This window comes from Protopterus annectens, chromosome 1.part0 (genome assembly GCF_019279795.1).
Source record: "Protopterus annectens isolate FY-2018-M chromosome 1.part0, PAN1.0, whole genome shotgun sequence".
Classification (NCBI taxonomy): domain Eukaryota; kingdom Metazoa; phylum Chordata; order Ceratodontiformes; family Protopteridae; genus Protopterus; species Protopterus annectens.
This window is the reverse complement of record NC_056725.1, coordinates 1,422,302,640-1,422,320,459: the sequence shown is the minus strand read 5'-3', so window position 1 is coordinate 1,422,320,459 and position 17,820 is coordinate 1,422,302,640. Positions and strand designations below refer to the sequence as shown.

General features: G+C 41.3%; 1 protein-coding gene across 1 annotated transcript in view; it reads left to right on the top strand.

Moving 5' to 3' along the window:
- Positions 1 to 2,948: 2,948 nt before the first annotated feature.
- Positions 2,949 to 17,820, top strand: part of SNX14 (sorting nexin 14) — a 1,453,711-nt gene continuing 1,438,839 nt past the window's right edge. The window contains exon 1 of the mRNA XM_044067476.1: positions 2,949 to 2,981. The gene's annotated coding sequence lies outside the window, so the exon portion shown is untranslated. The remainder of the gene's footprint in view (positions 2,982 to 17,820) is intronic.

The following is a 17,820-nucleotide window of genomic DNA, read 5'->3' as shown; positions in this document are numbered from 1 at the left end:
TCCCTGGCTGCCTCCATGCCTGAACAGGAAAAAAGAAGTCAGGATGTGTCACACACAAAGTCTTCCCTAACTACCATGCCTTGGCCAAATTTCCCTCAGTAATATAAATAGCACTGCTGGTTTCCCCTGAAAAGAAAAGAGGCCACTGGCATAATGGGACTAACCTGATCAACAAAGGATGAGTAAATAAATACAAATATTTATGGATGGAGACATAAGATGAAGTACATAGGTATATGGTTAAAAGGGGTTCTTTTCTATTAGCCAAGGTAAACAAAAGATAATGCAAAACTGAGAAACTGGAAGGTCTTCATTTTGGATATGGATAGTAAGATGCAATCCGTGAAAATGTGTTTTGTCCCTTTAGTTTTATATACAGGTCAGGAATATTTTTGTCAACTAGAGGAGAAGTTGTGGAATGTAATAAAGAGTTGAAAGAATTGATTTGGAGGGAAATAGATGTAAACTATTTAGCCACAAATGAATTGATTTAGCAATACCCATATTTATGGGAATGTGAAAAGAGGTATGTAGATGTATGGATTAAAAAGTGGCTAAGAATATGTGAGAAGAGATTAAACCAAAGATGATACAAAAACTGACAAACTGGAAACAATTGATTATGGATAGTAAGATATAAGCAGTAAAGTGTTGCAGTTCCTTTAATTTTATGTACAGGTCAAGCTTATTTTTCTCAGTCATAGGAGAAGCGGTGAACCATAATTAATGAAGAATTGTAGGAATTTATTTGGGAGGGGAAGAGGCCAAGAGTTAAGTGGAATAAATTGATTCTCCCTGTTGAACAAAGTGGTTTAGGATTATCTGAATTGAATGGATACTTTAGAGCTACAGGATTAAGGCTCATATACATTGTACAAGCAGAAGATTATAAATCAAAGTGGAAGGGGATTATGATGAAACAGAGGAGGAGTTCTAGAAGTAAGGAGACAGCAGGATTTTGGATGCAGGTCCTTATGGAGAGTAATTACCATAACAAAAGTTATATTCATAAAGTAGTAGAAAGGATTCTATGAATTACTCCAGCACAGGAATGGAGAAAGAAGATTTTTACCATTAGCTATGACTGCAAGTAAAGGTACAGAACATAGGCAAGAGGGAGATAGAATTTACTGGAAAAATGAGATAAGGTACAAAGGTATTAAGAGTGGATAACTAGGGAGGGAAAGTTGAGTAGGATGAGGCCAAGCAGAAGTTTGGATTGCAGGTTAGAGACTGCATTCTATACCAGGGACTGATAACAGGATATAGACAAAAAGTAAGGAATAGAGGAGTGCTAAATGAATGACCAGATGTAATAGAGTGTTTAGCCGAGTCTAGAATAAAATCGGCTGTTAAAAAGGAATAATTAGTAGGGCATATAATGCATTTGTATGATAACTGTAAGAGCAGTCAGACAAGGTTAGAAAAGATTAGGAGGACTGGAAAGGCAGTTTACCAAGAAACAGTGGGAATACATCTGTATGCCCCCTCAGGTATGCAGCAAAGTCCAGAAGATTTGGATCTTTGCTTAGAAGTGTTTGGATAGGTACTGTTATACCCCAAGCAAATGATTTTTCCTCTAAAAGATAGAAAATGCTGGCGGTTTGATAGGAAAGGGGGGTAATTGGGAACATGTTTTGGGAATGTAACGAGATGGCAGATTTTAAAAATTCCCAACAGTCTTCTGTCAGGAATGTTGGGGGAGCATATTGTCATAACTAAGGAAAAAGATTATTTCGAGATGAGAAATAAGCACTAAATTTCTAGAAATAGTAAGGCCTTACTAAGTTTAATGCTGCTGGCTGCCAAAAAAAGTTACTAGAAAGTGGAAATCAAACTCTAAACCATGTGTATTTGAACTGCTGAATATTGTAAAAAGAGAAGGTATCCTAGAAAAAGGAAAGAGTAAATTACATAAAAGTGAATGGAATTTGTGGGAGTAGTACATGTAGAATGATGTTCAGGAGAAGGAGTGAGGTTTAAGGGAAGGAAGAAATTGAACAATTTATATCATACAAGAGTGAATGCTAGTTGTTAAAAAGGAAAGGGGTATACTGCATGAAAAAAATTGCCATGGTTTGTTTTCTTTTATATTCATGTATGTGTATCCGTGTCACTGTTTTAGCTATGAATTTGATAAAGGTGTTCATAAAAAAAACTTCCATTAAAAAGTATTAGTATTAAGTGTGCTTAAAGACATGGCTTAGTTAAATGCTCTATTTTGTATTGCAGTTTTTAAGTGATTGTCAGTAAATTAATTGCTGTAATTTGAACTTTTTCACTGATTGTTTTTATGATTTTTATTTATTGCTTCAATATGTTTTTGAATATGTTTTGATTGACTGATGTATCTGAGTCATGTGATCTGTGCTTCATTTTAACATATGGTGTTCTGATGAAACTTCGTATAGCAAACTGAAGCAAAACTGTGTAACTTTTTAAAATAAATTTCAGCATTTTTATAAGTGGGAGTTTGATTAGATTTTTTTCCCTGGTTATTGTTGATTAATGACAACAAATAAAGGTAAGACTGTAATAGAAAGGTTCTCTGGTGCATTGGTTAAATTCTTTTAATTTTAGCTTTGAGTGTCTCTTGCAGTGTTGAAATTTACTTAAGTCTTTCATGATTGCTAAGTAATACATGAGTTAAATTTGCATCTCTACAGTCGCTACAGTCTTCTGCCAAAGTTTGCTTTAACTGGCATGCAGGTTGTAATATTTGAGGCATAACTACAGCTCGCATTTGTATGTCCAACAGTCACGGTTGAAAGTGTCCTAAATAACCAAGTATATTGAAGTGAAGATAGCAAAAGTGTAGTTATAAAATGAAAGGTCACAGTAGCATTGCAGTTAAGCAGTCTCACTCTTCTGTTTTGTGCTTCACTTTGTAGATATGTTACTGATGATGAATCATTTGTGGATGAGTTAAGAATCACTCTGCGCTTTTTTGCTTCTGTATTGGTTCGAAGAGCCCAAAAGGTAAGCTACACATATTTATACATATATGTGTGCATGTGTACATATATATACAAAGAGTGAGATACTTTAATTTAGTTATTTTATTCATTCGTTAACCAGGTATGTGAAGTAGTTCATCTTTAACCATCTTCATCTACAACCCAGGCCACAAGAGTAAGGGTAAATGCAGTATTTCTGGACAGTTTAGAATAACTAATCAACCAATGTGTTTTTAGGAGGTGGGGGTACTGACGTACCAGTAGGAAACTCACACAGGCCAGAGAGTCCGAATGGAGAGATGATAAATCAGCAAGCAAAGGAGAGTAGTATTGCTGGAATTTAATTAATTCCTCATGTCTTGGTGAGTAACCTTCACGAGGTGGACCCTGTTTTTCACATAATCTCACCAAGATGACACCGATGTCTAGACTGTATTTTATATAGCATATATCATGGACAGAAGTAGGTTAAAAAATAAAAGCAGTAGCTGGTTGCACAAGACCCAGGATAAAAAAGTTCCTCTTACGCACACTAGTGCCAAGAATGGAAATAATGATCGTGTAGAATCCTCAAGACATGAAAACATTCCTACAATGGGGTTAGGCCAGGCCTGGAGGAGGATGGCTCCTCTGTTGTAGAAGGAAGTACTATTTCACAAAAATCTCAAAAACTGATCGGCCAAAAAAGAGCCATAAATATGATAGAGTGGTCTGTTGAGAATAAGAAATAAATTATGTATTGTTACTATTATGCAGAAAGCCCAGAATTTCCAGACAGAAGAGATACAAAAAGATTGAGAGAAATTAGAGGAAAGAAAAATACTTGCACAAGAAAAATTGTCAGAAGCTTCAAATAAAAATTTATGTTCATTAATACAACAGATTTGTGAAAAACATTATATAGATGAAGAAACTTTGGGCCATTTGGAAAAAGAAGTGACTCCGGAATTGCAAACATATAAAGAGCAAAATCTAGAGATTTTTGAAAGGTGTAAAAAAGAAATATGGCCATGGAAAAGAAAGATATATCTGATATGGTGCATTACTTATGCAAAGGAGAAAGCCAAATTAATCAGTACAAAAAAGCAGCCCAAAAGATATTTGAAGAGAAATACAGGGAAAGGTATCCAGATGTGTAAAATTTTGCATTACAAAAAATAAGATCACAAAGAGGGAATGTAGAACAGAAGATTAGTAAAGTAGAAGTTAAAAGAATAGAAGTTGAAGTTATGGAATACCTGTGAAGTGAAGGATTTGGGTCTAATCATTTAATCAAACTTACAATTTGTTGAATTCCTATTCGTTGAACCCTATTTGTTGAGGACTCATATCAGCGGATAGACATTTCATTGAACCTTTTCCTAGGGCAAAGCAGCGGTTGGCCACCATCTGGAATTTGCCCTTTTCCCCACTGTAGTGCGATCTCCGAGTTGGTATATTTAGTTGGGTGTGTGTGGGGGTGCTTGCCCCTTCCAGTTAGGTTTTAAACTTAGTTTTTTTATTGTCACTAAGTTGGCCTACCGTTGGTTATCCCTGGGAAAAAGTTTGATGAAAGGTCCATTCGCTGATTTGTGTCTTTGATGAATAGGGTTCAACAAATAGAGATTAGCAAGTAGTAAGTTCGATTAAATGATATAGACGCAATGAATTAATGTAGAAAGTCTATTGCAGGTTATATTACAGCACGATGGAACAACGAGCCCCACAAGTAAGGAGAAATAGGAGGAGCAGCAGACATCTGAAGAAGAAATATAGACATGGGAAAGAGATATTTAATATGGTGCAATATTTATACAAAGGAGAAAGCAAAACTAATCAATAAAAAGAGCAGCACCAAAGATATTTGAAGAGAAGTGCAGGCAAAGGCATCTGGGTATGGAAAATTTTACAGTACAAAAAAAAATAAGAAAACAAAGGGGAAGAGTAGAAAAGAGGATTAGTAATGAAGAAGTTAAAGAAATAGAAACTGAGATTATGGGTTACCTGCTAAGTGAATGATTTGTTGTAGAAAATCTAATATCTAATCACAGTATCAGAACAGATCAGGATCTATAGTGCAGTACTGGAAATAGTAAACTAAAAATATCAACACAGGCAAAAAAACTTAGAAGATATGCAGATAAATATAAAGAAAAAGTGCAAAATAAGCAATTTATTGATGACCCAAAAATGTTTTCTAGAGAATTGGGAAGCAAGGCAAAAAGAACTGAAACTCCAGCAAAGAAGAAGAAATAGATACATTTTGGAGAAATATGTATGAAGATCCTGTAGTACATAATAAAGATGCTAAATGGCTAGAACAAGTGAAAGAAAGAATAAGAAGTTCAAATGTACAGGATATGGAATGGGATGAAGTAATGGACAGAGAGAGATTGAAGTAAAGTTAAGAAAAGCTCCTAATCAGAAAAATCCCAGGCTTACATGCAGTAACTAACTTCTAGCTAAACGTATTAACATCTTTATATGAAGATTTAGCAATGAGTTAAAGCTGTTTGTATGCACATCTCAAACAGACACCAGTCTGGTTAACAACAGGAAAAACAATGCTCCTACTTAAAAGTGAACCTGCAAGCTATCCTAAAAACTATAGACCAATAACTTGCCTTCTGACGACATATAAATTATACCTGGCTTAAACCTATCACTAAGGATGAGGAAATCATCCCACCTGGGTATAACATTCTCAGGGCAGATAGAGTGAAAAGAAAGGGCGGTGGGATAGCAGTTTTGTTCAAGAACTCCTTGAACATCACTAGGAATCCCCTCCAACCTCCAAAAATCCACAACCAGGAATTGATTGCCCTAAAAATATCCCTAAACAACCAAAAAAGTATCAATCTCATAGTCACCTATTTACCTCCAGGCCACAACACTGAAAACCTTGAACAAACTCTCAGCTGGCTTTCCACTTTCTATCCACAAGAAACGATAATTCTAGGAGACGTTAACATAGACTGGTCCACATACTCCTCTCATCCCAATCCTCTGCCTATTAACTTACACGGCTTCTCCCAACTTATTTTTTCCCCCACTAGAATTGGATATGCCCAACAAAAAGACAGTATCATAGACTGGATCCTTACAAACAAAGACCCTACCAACTATACCGTGGGGACCCTCCCCAACAACCTTAGTGACCACCTCATTACCTATATAATAAAACACAAATGTCCAACTGCCTACCCCCCCCCCCAACCAGACTTGTTAGGAACAGCAAGAATTTCATCCCTGAATAATTACTTGCAGATCTTAAAGCATGCAACTGGTCCATCCTAAAAACTCTACCCTTAGAAGAGAGTGTATCCCATTTTAATGATACCTTCCTTAAAATACTTGACTCCCATGCTCCTAAACGTCTCATTAGAACTAGGGATCATATCGCACCCTGGCTAACTAAAGACACAAAAAATAAAATTAAACTCAGAAACCAAGCATGGAACACATGGAGGACCACTAAAACCCCCCTAGACCGAATCAAATTCCTTCAGCTTAGAAACTCAACTAAAGCAGCCGTTACATCCGACAAAAAGCAATATTTCTATCATCTCCAAGACAAGCATCAAAACAACCCTAAAAAATTTTGGGCTGGCTTTAACCATCTCCTCCACCCAGGCAAATCTTCCACCCCCACACCTGAATCACTCATGGATAAAGATCCAAGTGAGATAGCTAACTCTTTTAATTCTTTTTTTACAGAGACTATCCAGTCCCTCGCCAGCCAGCTTACCTCTTCCCCCTCAGCTGCAACCTCACCCAAAGTTCCAAACCAACCTGCCTTTAACCTAGCACCCACCTCCACCTTTTACATCCGTACCCTTCTAAATAAACTCAAACCAACTACCCTAGCGGCTGATCAACTTCCGGCAAAATACTTACAAATAGCAGCTGACGCCATTGCTTACCCAGTATCCATCCTTATTAACCGGTCTATCTCTGAAGCCTCTATTCCCTCAATCTGGAAAACCTCATACATCATTCCACTCCATAAAGGAGGACCTTCCACTGAAACATCTAACTATAGACCCATTGCAATATTGTCCCCCCTATCCAAAATCATGGAACGCTGCATCCATAAACAACTTATTAACCACCTCATTCATAATAATCTCCTATCTAACTCCCAACACGGCTTTCGCCCACATCATAGCACCACTACTGCTCTCCTCTCCTTTGTCGATTCAATCAACCTCAATCGGAATAACAAACTAATATCCTCTGCTCTCTTTCTAGACCTATCGAAAGCCTTCGATATGGTTAACCACAAACAACTTCTCCACACACTGGAAACCTTTAATCTTAGCCAATCCACCATAAGTTGGTTCAACGCCTACCTCTCTGGCAGAAAACAAGCAGTACAGTGGCAAAATATGATTTCAGAACTACTCCCCACCAATATCGGGGTACCCCAAGGATCTATTCTCGGACCCCTTCTTTTCTCTCTCTTCATTAACGGTCTACACTCTGTCCTTCCTAAAACCACCTGCATCCAATATGCAGATGACTCCACCCTTATTTGTTCTGACAACTCTCTCACCAACCTCCAAACTACTACCCAAATCTGTTTTTCATTAGTCAAAAAATGGTTCTCAGACTTAAAACTCCTACTTAATCTAACCAAAACCAAATTACTTCTATTCTTCCCAACTTCAACAACTCCTCACTGTCTACAATCCCCAAACACCCAAACTCCAACCTTCGTTGTGTCTGCTAACAATGGTACCAAAATCTTTCCAGTTACCCACACCAAACTACTCGGGGTGACAATAGACCACAAACTTAGATTTGACATGCATGTGAACCTTACTATTAAATCACTCAACAAGAAACTCGGGTCCATGTACAGAATTAAGAAATTCTTAACCCCCCACACCAAACTAACCATCGCCCGAACTCATCTCCTCTCCACCCTCCTCTATGCCTCCCCTATTTTCTCCTTCCTTCATAAAAAAGAGCTCAATAAACTTTCTATTGCCTATCACCACATAGCTAGATTTATCACAGGAATGCCCTACCGCACCCACCACTGCCTAAACCTTAGAACACTAGGATGGCTAGAACTGCCCAATGTTCTTAAACTTAACCAGCTTTCTGAGGCATTCAAAATTATAAATCATCCTGATAAAACTCCATCACCGAATATCATTCTTACCTCCTACTCTAATCTCTCATCCCTTAGGTCATCAAAAAGTATCCAAGTATTGACCATCAAACCAAACAACTTGGGAGGGGAAGCTCTTTATGCCAATTCCATTGGCAAGACTTGGAATGCCCTCCCATGCAACCTTAGACAAATAACCACTCTGCACCAATTTAAAACACAACTCCGAGCGTTACTAAAAACCCAATGGCTTTGCCCATGCCCCAACCCTGACTAATAGCATATGCCCTTGACCCCAAACAGCCTAGCCAAGCCCCTGTGCAACCCAATTACCAAAGGGTTCACCCTGTAGCCATAACTATCCATCTCACCAACTCCTCTGTTATCTAGGACTATATTTTTTATATTTTTTATTACTTATTCGTGTTTTATCCTGTATTATAATGTCTTGTTAAGTTATGTTAACCTACTAACTTCTATTGTATTGCCAGTATATGTACTCATGTACCTCTGTTCTTTGGAGCTTTTCTCCCCGGGCCTCCACTGAAAACGGATATGTATCCAGCTGGACTAACCCGGTCAACAAATGTAAAATAAAATAAATAAAATAAAATGCTGACAGAGTTTATAGTCATTTAGATGAAAACTCAATCATGGCAATAGAGCAAAAGGGTAACAAAAGGAAGTCATATGGAACAAAGGCTCATTTGTTAAAGTCAGTCTCCAGGAAACTGCTTCTATTTGTTAAATAATGTCAGTCTCCAGGAAACTGCTTCTATCTTCATTACTTGCTTTATCAATACTATCAACAAACTGATGCCTACATCCAACCATTCCATTCCCTCACCCGGGTATGGAAAGTTTTATGAATACCACTCCCCTACTACATAACTCCCATTTCTCAGTCCCATCCCCACTAGCTACATTAAAAAACTTATTCTCAAACTTAAACCATGCCCCCCTTCAGCTGATAAGTTGCTGTCACTCTTCCTCAAGACTGCTGCAAATGCTATAGCATATCCTGTTTCTATTCTCATTAACTGTTCTGTCAGTGAATCCACTGTCCCAACTCTCTGGAAGAAGTTTTATACCATACCTATCCATAAAGGTGGAAACTCTGTTGAACTGTCTTATAGCCCAATTGCTATACTTTCTCCACACTCCAGAATTCTTGAACACTGTGTTCACAAACAAATCCTGTCTTGCCTTATGTTTGAAAACCTTATCAGCCCTACCTAGTATGGCTTTTGCCCCACCACAGCACATCTTCTACTCTCATTTCCTTTACTAACACTATTTCCTAAGCCAGAGACAGTAATAAACTAGTATCCTGCTAGTATTCTTCTTAGACCTTTCTAAAGCCTTAGACATCATCTCCCATTCTATCCTCCTTTCCAAGCTCTCTCAACTTTACTTCTCCCCTGCTACTATTTCTTGGTTTACCAGTTACCTCACTAATAGACAACAATCTGTAAAATAGTTTTCAGCTTTATCCCCCTTTCTCCCTATAAATTTGGGTGTCCCTCAAGGCTCTATTCTAGGTCCCCTTCTCTTTAACATTTTTACTAATCAGCTTTGTACTTCTTGTCCTCAGTCATCCCTCATCCAGTATGGAGGTGATTCCACTATCATTACCATTGCTGATAACATTTCTGACCTGCTCACTAACACCCAAACCACTTTTAACCTCACTGAAACCTGACTAACAACCAACTCATACTTAACCCTAAAAAGACTAAACTCCTACTATTCTTACCTAAAACTCTCCATCATCTTAAATCCTCTTTCACCATTTCTTCCCTTAACAACAACTTAATTTCAACTGAACCCCATACTAAGCTCCTTGGTGTAATCATTGATGACTTAAATTCGATCTTCATGTTCATAACTGTATAAAGAAAACCCACCAAAAGCTTGGCCTACTTTACAGAAACCAAAAGTACATCACCCCTAACTCTAGATCTTTCTTGCCCATGCTCATCTTCTTCCTAATCTTTTCTACTGCTGTCAAATCCTCACTAACTTACAGTTCTCTCTTCTAGCCAGACTTGAAACTATATACAACTACATACAACAAAGTTGCCAGATTTGCAGCCAACATGCCACCTAAATCACATTGCTAACTTTCTCTCCAAACCCTCAATCCGCTAGAATTTCCGAACCAACTCATATATTCTCAACTTCTGTTAATCTATGCTATTATTAATACACCCTTCTGCTGTCCTAGCTTATCCTCTGTAGTCTCCCTCTATAACCCATCACACTCCCTCAGAATTTCTGACCAATGCCTCTTACAGAACTGTAAACCTAAAAAAAAAATCTCTTGGACAAAGCATATACAGCTATCTTCCTGCTCTATCATGGAATAAGCTTCCCTTGGCTATTAGAAATATTACACATACATATAAATTCAAGACAACTCTCAGATCCTGGCGATGTCAGTGTAACCATCCCTCCTAAATTTTTCCTCCCTCCCTCCCTCTCTCCTCCTTTACCCTTTTCCCTTCCCCACTTTCCTCTTTATTAATTCTGTTTCCTCAATAATATTTTTTAACTTTACTTCTTGGTTACCTTACTACTGTCTTCTGCTGTTCTGTATACCCCTCTAATTTTACTCTTTCCAGTCACCTATTATTAACTCCCTTTAAACTAACTCATTTTTTCATATAGTTAGTATGTCCACTCTCTATACCCATCTATTTTGCAGTCCTTAGTATTCTGATTCTACTCTCCCCTCCCTCCACTACCCATCTTTTACCCTCACTCTACTACTTGTAAAATTAACAAGTATGTTTCTATCAAGGGCGCCCACAGGCAGGTGCAAGGGGGTGCACTTGCACCCAACTGGAATCGACTGGCTGGTAGTGGTAGATTAATCTTATTTTAATTTAAAAAAAAAATTTTTTTTTTTTTTTTTAGGGCGTTCTTCTTTAAGAACGCCCTTAGTCACACAGACACTTTTGGATCTGTGTGACTTGATATGTCTTCATCTTTCGCGCCCACGTGAAGTTTGAATTACAAAAGAAGACATTTGGACTGGATTTCATGGACGAATGTACAAATGACAGGTAGGTGTGTGGCAACATAATATGTACTTTTCAGTAGTATACTGTATGTTTACAGAGATTCTTTGCTCAACATGCAACTTAGATGGTTTTTAGTTGCGTTACTTACAGTATGCCGGCTGAGTAGTGTGTGGAAGCAGACCCACGTGTCATTTTGTTGGCACAGTAACTTAGAAATATACTATTAAATTGTTATTGATGGCAGAAATCATATTTTGTGAAAAAGGTAGCAGGACACACTAATTTTTTTGTCTTTGCAGGTGGACATGGTATCACACAGCAGCAGTTTTACAATAAGGAACCAATTCACTTAAAATTAACACTATAAGCAGAAATGCAGAAGCTCAAAAGATTTTAGTTTGGCATATTTTAGACCAATCTTTGCCTGCTAAAAAAGGGTATTATTTAATGCACACTGGAAAATATTTAGTTTTTGTGTAGTTTATTTGCAATGAGTTAACACTTTATGAAAACTAACATGGCTCTACTTCATAGTCATTCAAAATGTTTTAAAGTTCTTGTTCCCCCTCTCCAACTTGAATCAAGCTGAGTTTTCTAGTTCTTCTCCAAACATAGATACATCCTCATAAGTGCCATAAATGTAGTTCTGCTAATTCTCCAAGTATATCTACAGATATTTCCCTATCAGATTGTTTCCAGTAAATTTCTGTCTAATATCCTCCAATAGTTCCTGATTTTTGCATGACAATAGAAGGAAGCTCTGTGGTTACCATCTCTCACAATGAGTCTCTTTATCTTTTACATTAGCTACTGTCTCTTCAGTAGACCTCCCTACAGTAACTTTTTTCTACATAGCCCTTCCTTTTTATAGGAACAGTGTGTGTGGTGGTCTCATTCAGGATAAATGCATGGGTTCTTCCTCATCCACACCACCCCATACCGGTCACTACGGGCCACAGTACTATGCACATACAGACACACATTTGTGTATCTATGCACTTACTTTAGTCTATGTATTTGTGTGTCTATGCACTCACTTTAGTCTATGTATTTGTGTATGTATACTGAAAATTATAAAAACGTGACAGTATGCTGATGTTCTTCGTGTTTCACTGTTGCAGTCATTACATTTGGGTAATCCTGCTGGCAGGTTGCCCTCAGTCAGCCTGAATTCCAAAGTCCTGGGTCCTGCGTCGGCTGCTGTCGCCCCTCCCTGACGTCAGGTCATCAGGGGTATAAAAGAAGCAGCTGACACCATATTCTTTAGTCTTTCTTGCCGCGCGGTGCCCAAAGCAGAAGCAGTTCGCAAGTGCCGGTCGGCAAACTCCTGAGATTTCCGTGTTCAAGTTTCTGATCCGAAGTCTTCAATAAAGCTAAGTACGCCATTGGGGAAACTTTTTTATTGCTCCAGACCAATGTCAGAAAAAGTAAATAATTGTATTTTTTGTGGAAAGCAAATACCGCATAAGGACTTTCATTCTTACTGTATTCCTTGCCTAGGCCCTGATCACAACGTTTCTGGTTGTCCGTTTTGTGCTAGATTTAACCAACGCACTATTAAGAATCGGTATGATTTTGCTTTAAACTATTTTGGATGCTGTTTTAATTATCCAGAAATGTCGTCGGATAGCCATCTGACTACTGGAGTTCACAAAAAACGCAAAGAAAAGGAGAGAGATAGACAACCGAGGCCCAAAATCGACGAAGCTTCTCCTAAGCCAGTTGCCAGTTCGCCGGTTCTCAGTGAGGTGCTTTCGCAGCCCCTGACGCCCGCTACTTTAGAGTCGCAGGCCGCTACCGATTCCAATGTGGAGTTGGCCATGCCGCTGGAAACTCAAGGTATTGGAGCCTCGGATACTATTCCTTCAGATGGGTCCAGAGCCACTGAGCAGGCACCGGCTTCTGAGGGTGTATTCAGACCTAAACATCTTTACATTAAACCGACTTCAACTTCAAAGGCAAAGACTAAAGCACCCTCTAAAGCAAAGAAACAAACTCAAGAGCCATGTGGACAGGCCTCTATGCCCAAAAAACAGATGCTCAAAATGGCCAAAGACTTGATTACCTTGATCAGGGGATGTTCATCGTGCATACAGCTGCAGTCCTCACAGATGGGTTCTCCTGTCGTCAGGCAGGTCCTCGGTCGGCCGAATTCCAAAGTCTAGGTCCGGCGTCGGTTGTCGTCGCTTCTTCCCTGACGTCAGTGCGACAGGGGTATAAAGGAACCAGCCGACGCCATTTTCTTCAGTCTTTCTTGCCGCACAGTGCCCGAAGCAGAAGCAGTTCGCAAGTGCCGGTCGGCCAGCTCCTGAGATTACGAAAATTTGGAAACCGAAGTCTTCTTAAAAGCTAAGTACCCCGTTGGGGAACCTTTTCTTGCCTCAGACCGATGTCAGACAAAGTTAATAATTGTATTTCTTGTGGGAAGCAAATACCGCATAAGGATTTCCATTCCCTCTGTATACCTTGTTTAGGCCCAGACCACGAGGTCTCGGTCTGCCGCTTTTGTGCTACATTCAACAAACGCACTATTAAGCATCGGGCGGAGTTCGCCCAGCATTATTTTGGAAAAGCATTTTACTATACTATGTCGTCGGATACTCCGACTCTGATTTTGTCTAAAAAACGAAAAGACAAGGACCGACACGCGAGGTCCGCGGCCTCTACCGACACCACGCCAAAGCCGGCTACACGTGGTCCGGTTCTCAGTGAGGTGCCTACGCAGCCCCTGCCTACCGACGACCTGTCTTTGACGGTGTCTCCTGTACCCGAGGTCGCAGGCTCCTCAGCCCACACCACGACTACAGATACCGAAGCCACTGTCAGAGTTGAAACTCAGAATGTGAACAGGTCCACCTCCACTCAAGGTGTCTTCAGACCTTCCTCTTCTTTTTCTTTCAAGGCTTTCACTAAGTCTAAAGCAACCATGCACTCTAAGAGACCAGCTGCACAGGGCCCATCTCCAGGCCCCATGCCTAAGAAACAGATGCTTAAAATGGCTGAGGATTTAATTACTCTTATCAGAGGTTCTCAGCCTCCTCCAGACATAAGGCCTAGAGTGGAGGAAGATTCCCCCTCCTCTGATCAGGGCTCCATTATTTCAGAGCACTCTGATGATCAGGAACATTGTTACTCCCCTTTTGAAGACTCTGATGCGGAGGAGTCCATCCCTTCTGTATCCCCCCCTTGAGGATTACTCATTTGGGGAAACTTTGCATACCTTAAGGGAACACTTCCACTGGGAAGGCCAGGATTATTCTGATTCCAAGAAAAGGCTCAGGGAATTTCTCCTGCTTCCTCAGCACAGGCCTTTGGCTATACCTCCTGTCTTGGACATTCTAGATGATGTTTACTCGGAGGCCTGCCTTAACCCGGACTCTCTACCTCCAGCTCCAGTTAAGCCTGACAGGTACTACAGGGTCCCTGACTCACACCAATTTCTATACAAGAGCCATGCTGCTGACCCAGAAACCATCTCACAGGGCCCCAAGAAAGTTAAGGCCTCCATTGCTAAAAATCCTTTGCCTTCCAAGAGAGATTCCAGATACTTAGAAAGGTGGGGAAAAAAGGTATATACCTCGGCTACCTTATCTATGAGAGCCTTAAACTGTCAGTTTCATATGCTAAAATACCAACAGTCTATGTTATCACAATTGAAAAGTAAAATGTCACAACCTGAACAACCAGATTTGAAGGAGTTGCAGGACTTGAGACATAGTGCAGAACAAGTGGGTAAGCATACCTTACAATGTGGTTTTGATGCTCTAGAGGCCTCATGCAGAGCTGCTGTTACAGGATCAGTCATACGTAGGCATGCCCGGCTTAAGGAACAAGCCTTACCTGATCATGTCAAAGCTAAATTACTAGACGCTCCTCTTCAAAAGGATGTACTATTTGGTGCTAATGCTGAGGAGGTATTAAGGAAAATGGAGGAAAAGGCTAAATCAATGCAAACTGTGAAAGAATTTCTACAGGTACAACCCCCACGTTTTAGTAGAAATTGGCCTTCCAAAAACTGGTCCTTTCTTGCCACAGACAGACCCCAAAGAGGCAGATACAGGCGCCCGAGGGGCAGAGGACAATCCCAAGGATCGTACAGAGGCAGACAATGGCAAGCTCCTACACAAAGAGGTGGTGAGGACAACTCGCAATCTATCAGAAAGCAAACCCAATGACTTTCCACTTTGCATGCCAACCAGATCTCAAATGGCAGCCCCCTTGGGAGGAAAGCTGGCATTATTTTCAAAAAATTGGCATACTGTCACAAAGGACAAATGGATCCTGGACATTATAAACAGAGGCTACAAATTCCAATGTTAAGTTGTCAATCTCGCCTTCATTCTTGCTTGATGGGTTCGGAGCCGATCCTCGGCTCCGACTCGGCACTTGCTAAGCTCGAGAGTCACTTTTACCAGCTCGAGGCAGCCCCATATCCCATGATGCAAGGCGGTAAGTACCCAGATCTCGTTTGCCGCTTCACTGATGAGGTCCTCCTTTTACCAGCTCCTGGTAAGTGATTTGCTACTTTGCTATTTTTGCCCCTTTTAACAAAAAAACCCTTAATTGTTAGTTATATATTAGTTTTAAACCTTTTCTGACAGAAAATTCTCTGTCTCCTCTTATTTTTTTAGTCAGACTTTCACCCATCCCATTCCCCCCCCCCCCCCGTTAGGGTGTGTGTGTGTGTTTACTAGTTATACCTTTTGGTATATTTAATTTAATTTCTTTGACTGGTGTGTGTGTCTGTGTGTTTTTACACCATGTCTAAAGAAAGGGTCTCAGGCTTTAAGAAGTGTGACTCGTGCTGTCAGAAAATGTCTCTGACAGACGGTCACACTTCTTGCCTGTACTGTCTGGGGCCTCTTCACCTGCAGGACTCCTGTGCTATATGTCATTCTTTCAGCCAGAGAGTCCTGCAGGAAAGAAGAAATAAGCTGATTTTGAGGGGCCTTCTTAAGCCGGAGGGCTCTCCGGCTAAGTCGGCTCCATCCAAGACTTCTAAGTCTTCCAAGGCCCAGGCTTCTGTGTCCAAGCCTGCGGCCTCGGCTCCGACTCATTCAGAGTCGAGATCGGCTCGGCTGGAGCCGATTCTGGTTAACTAAACCTTTGGCACCGATGGTTATCGGTGCCGATTCTGGTTCGACCACTTCGTGTCGGCTCCGATCGGTTCCGACCACCATGTGGCTCAGGCATCGTGTCGCTCGATCGGCTCCGACACCGTTACTTTTGTGGCTGTATTGGCTCCGGCTGGAGCCAATGCATCGAAGCTACCTGTCGGCTCCGATAAGTTGTCGGCTCCGACAGGTTCAATAGTTTCATCGGTTCCGATGGCTCCTTCGAGGAAGAGGTCTAGGTCTCCTTCCTTGGAGCCGATACTTCGGCTCGGCTTCACCTCTCCTCTCGGAACGGAGCCATCGGAGCCGATCTTCAAGGTCATCCAGGCTTTCTGACCATGATTTAGAGAGAGTGGTCAGTAGATCAATTACTTAAGTCACAGGCACTGGCCCAAATGTTACATAGTCCGTCTCAACAGACGGCTATTGGTCCACACCCCATTGCAGTTCCTCCTTCAACTCTACCCCAGAGCTTGGAGTTGGAGTCTTCGGGAATGGTTACTGCTACGGCTGAGGGACAGATACCCCCTTCTGTTCCTTCAGCCTCTACTCTTATCTCCTCTTCGAGACCTTCCTTAGAGGGATTCGGTGGCCGGGCTTCCATGGTCTCCTCCGAGGGGGTGAGTGGCATCGGACCCTTGTCCGCACCCGCTCTTCCCCTTGGAGCCTCGGCCTTGGTGAGCTCCGCTCCGACATCTGCCTCGGAGACTTCCCTTTCGGTGGTCCCTGGAGTTCCTAGCTCTTCGGAACGGGTTCTCTCGGACCTTCCTGGGAGGGGAGCATTCGAGGTGATGAAGAGTGTGCTGGCCACTGATATCAGCCAGCAGTCTGTTCCCTTAGCTCCTCCCTCTATAGTGCCTGTTGACATCTCTGCCACTTCTCTTGCTACAGGACCCAGAGATCCTCCGCCTCAGGTTTCCCCATTGGGAATATCCCCCTCTTCCGAGGATTCTCCTGATGTTTCGGGAGATCCTCCTAGGAAGAGGACCTGTAAGAGGAAACATGTAGACTCCCCGAGTCTATCACTTCAGATACTGACTTAGATGAGTCAGAGGGATCCCCAAGATCCCCCTCTGAGGATGTCTCCTTCTCAGACATCCTAGAACTCCTTAGACAGAGGGGAAACTGGCCCACCAATAATCCCTCTGAGGATGAGTCAGTATACCTAGAGGCGTTTGGATCTCGGCCCTCCACCTCCTGGGTGTCTCCGCCTTTCGACCCCCTTATGCAGGTTATTGCCCGAAAGGCTTGGGCTGCTCCTGACTCTGTAGAGCCATTCCCTAGGAGGCCTTCAAAATTTATTACTGCCCCGTGTGATAAGCAATTCCTCACTAAGGGTGTCCCCGCTGATGCCATGGTGGTGGCTGCTGCCACCAAGAAGGAACTTGCAGATCCTTCCGTACCCATCCATCCTCCTAATAAGGACTCTAGGACCATGGATAGGTACGGTAAGCGGATGTTTTCTTCAGCGACCTTTGCTATGCGTTCGCTGAATTACCTATGTCACTTCACCAGACTCCAAAGGGATATCCTTAAGGAGCTAGGTGATGTTGTACAGGATCCTACAGCTGCAGGGGCTCAGGAAAAAATTGCTTCGCAGCTAGGAACCCTTAATTCCATTGCAA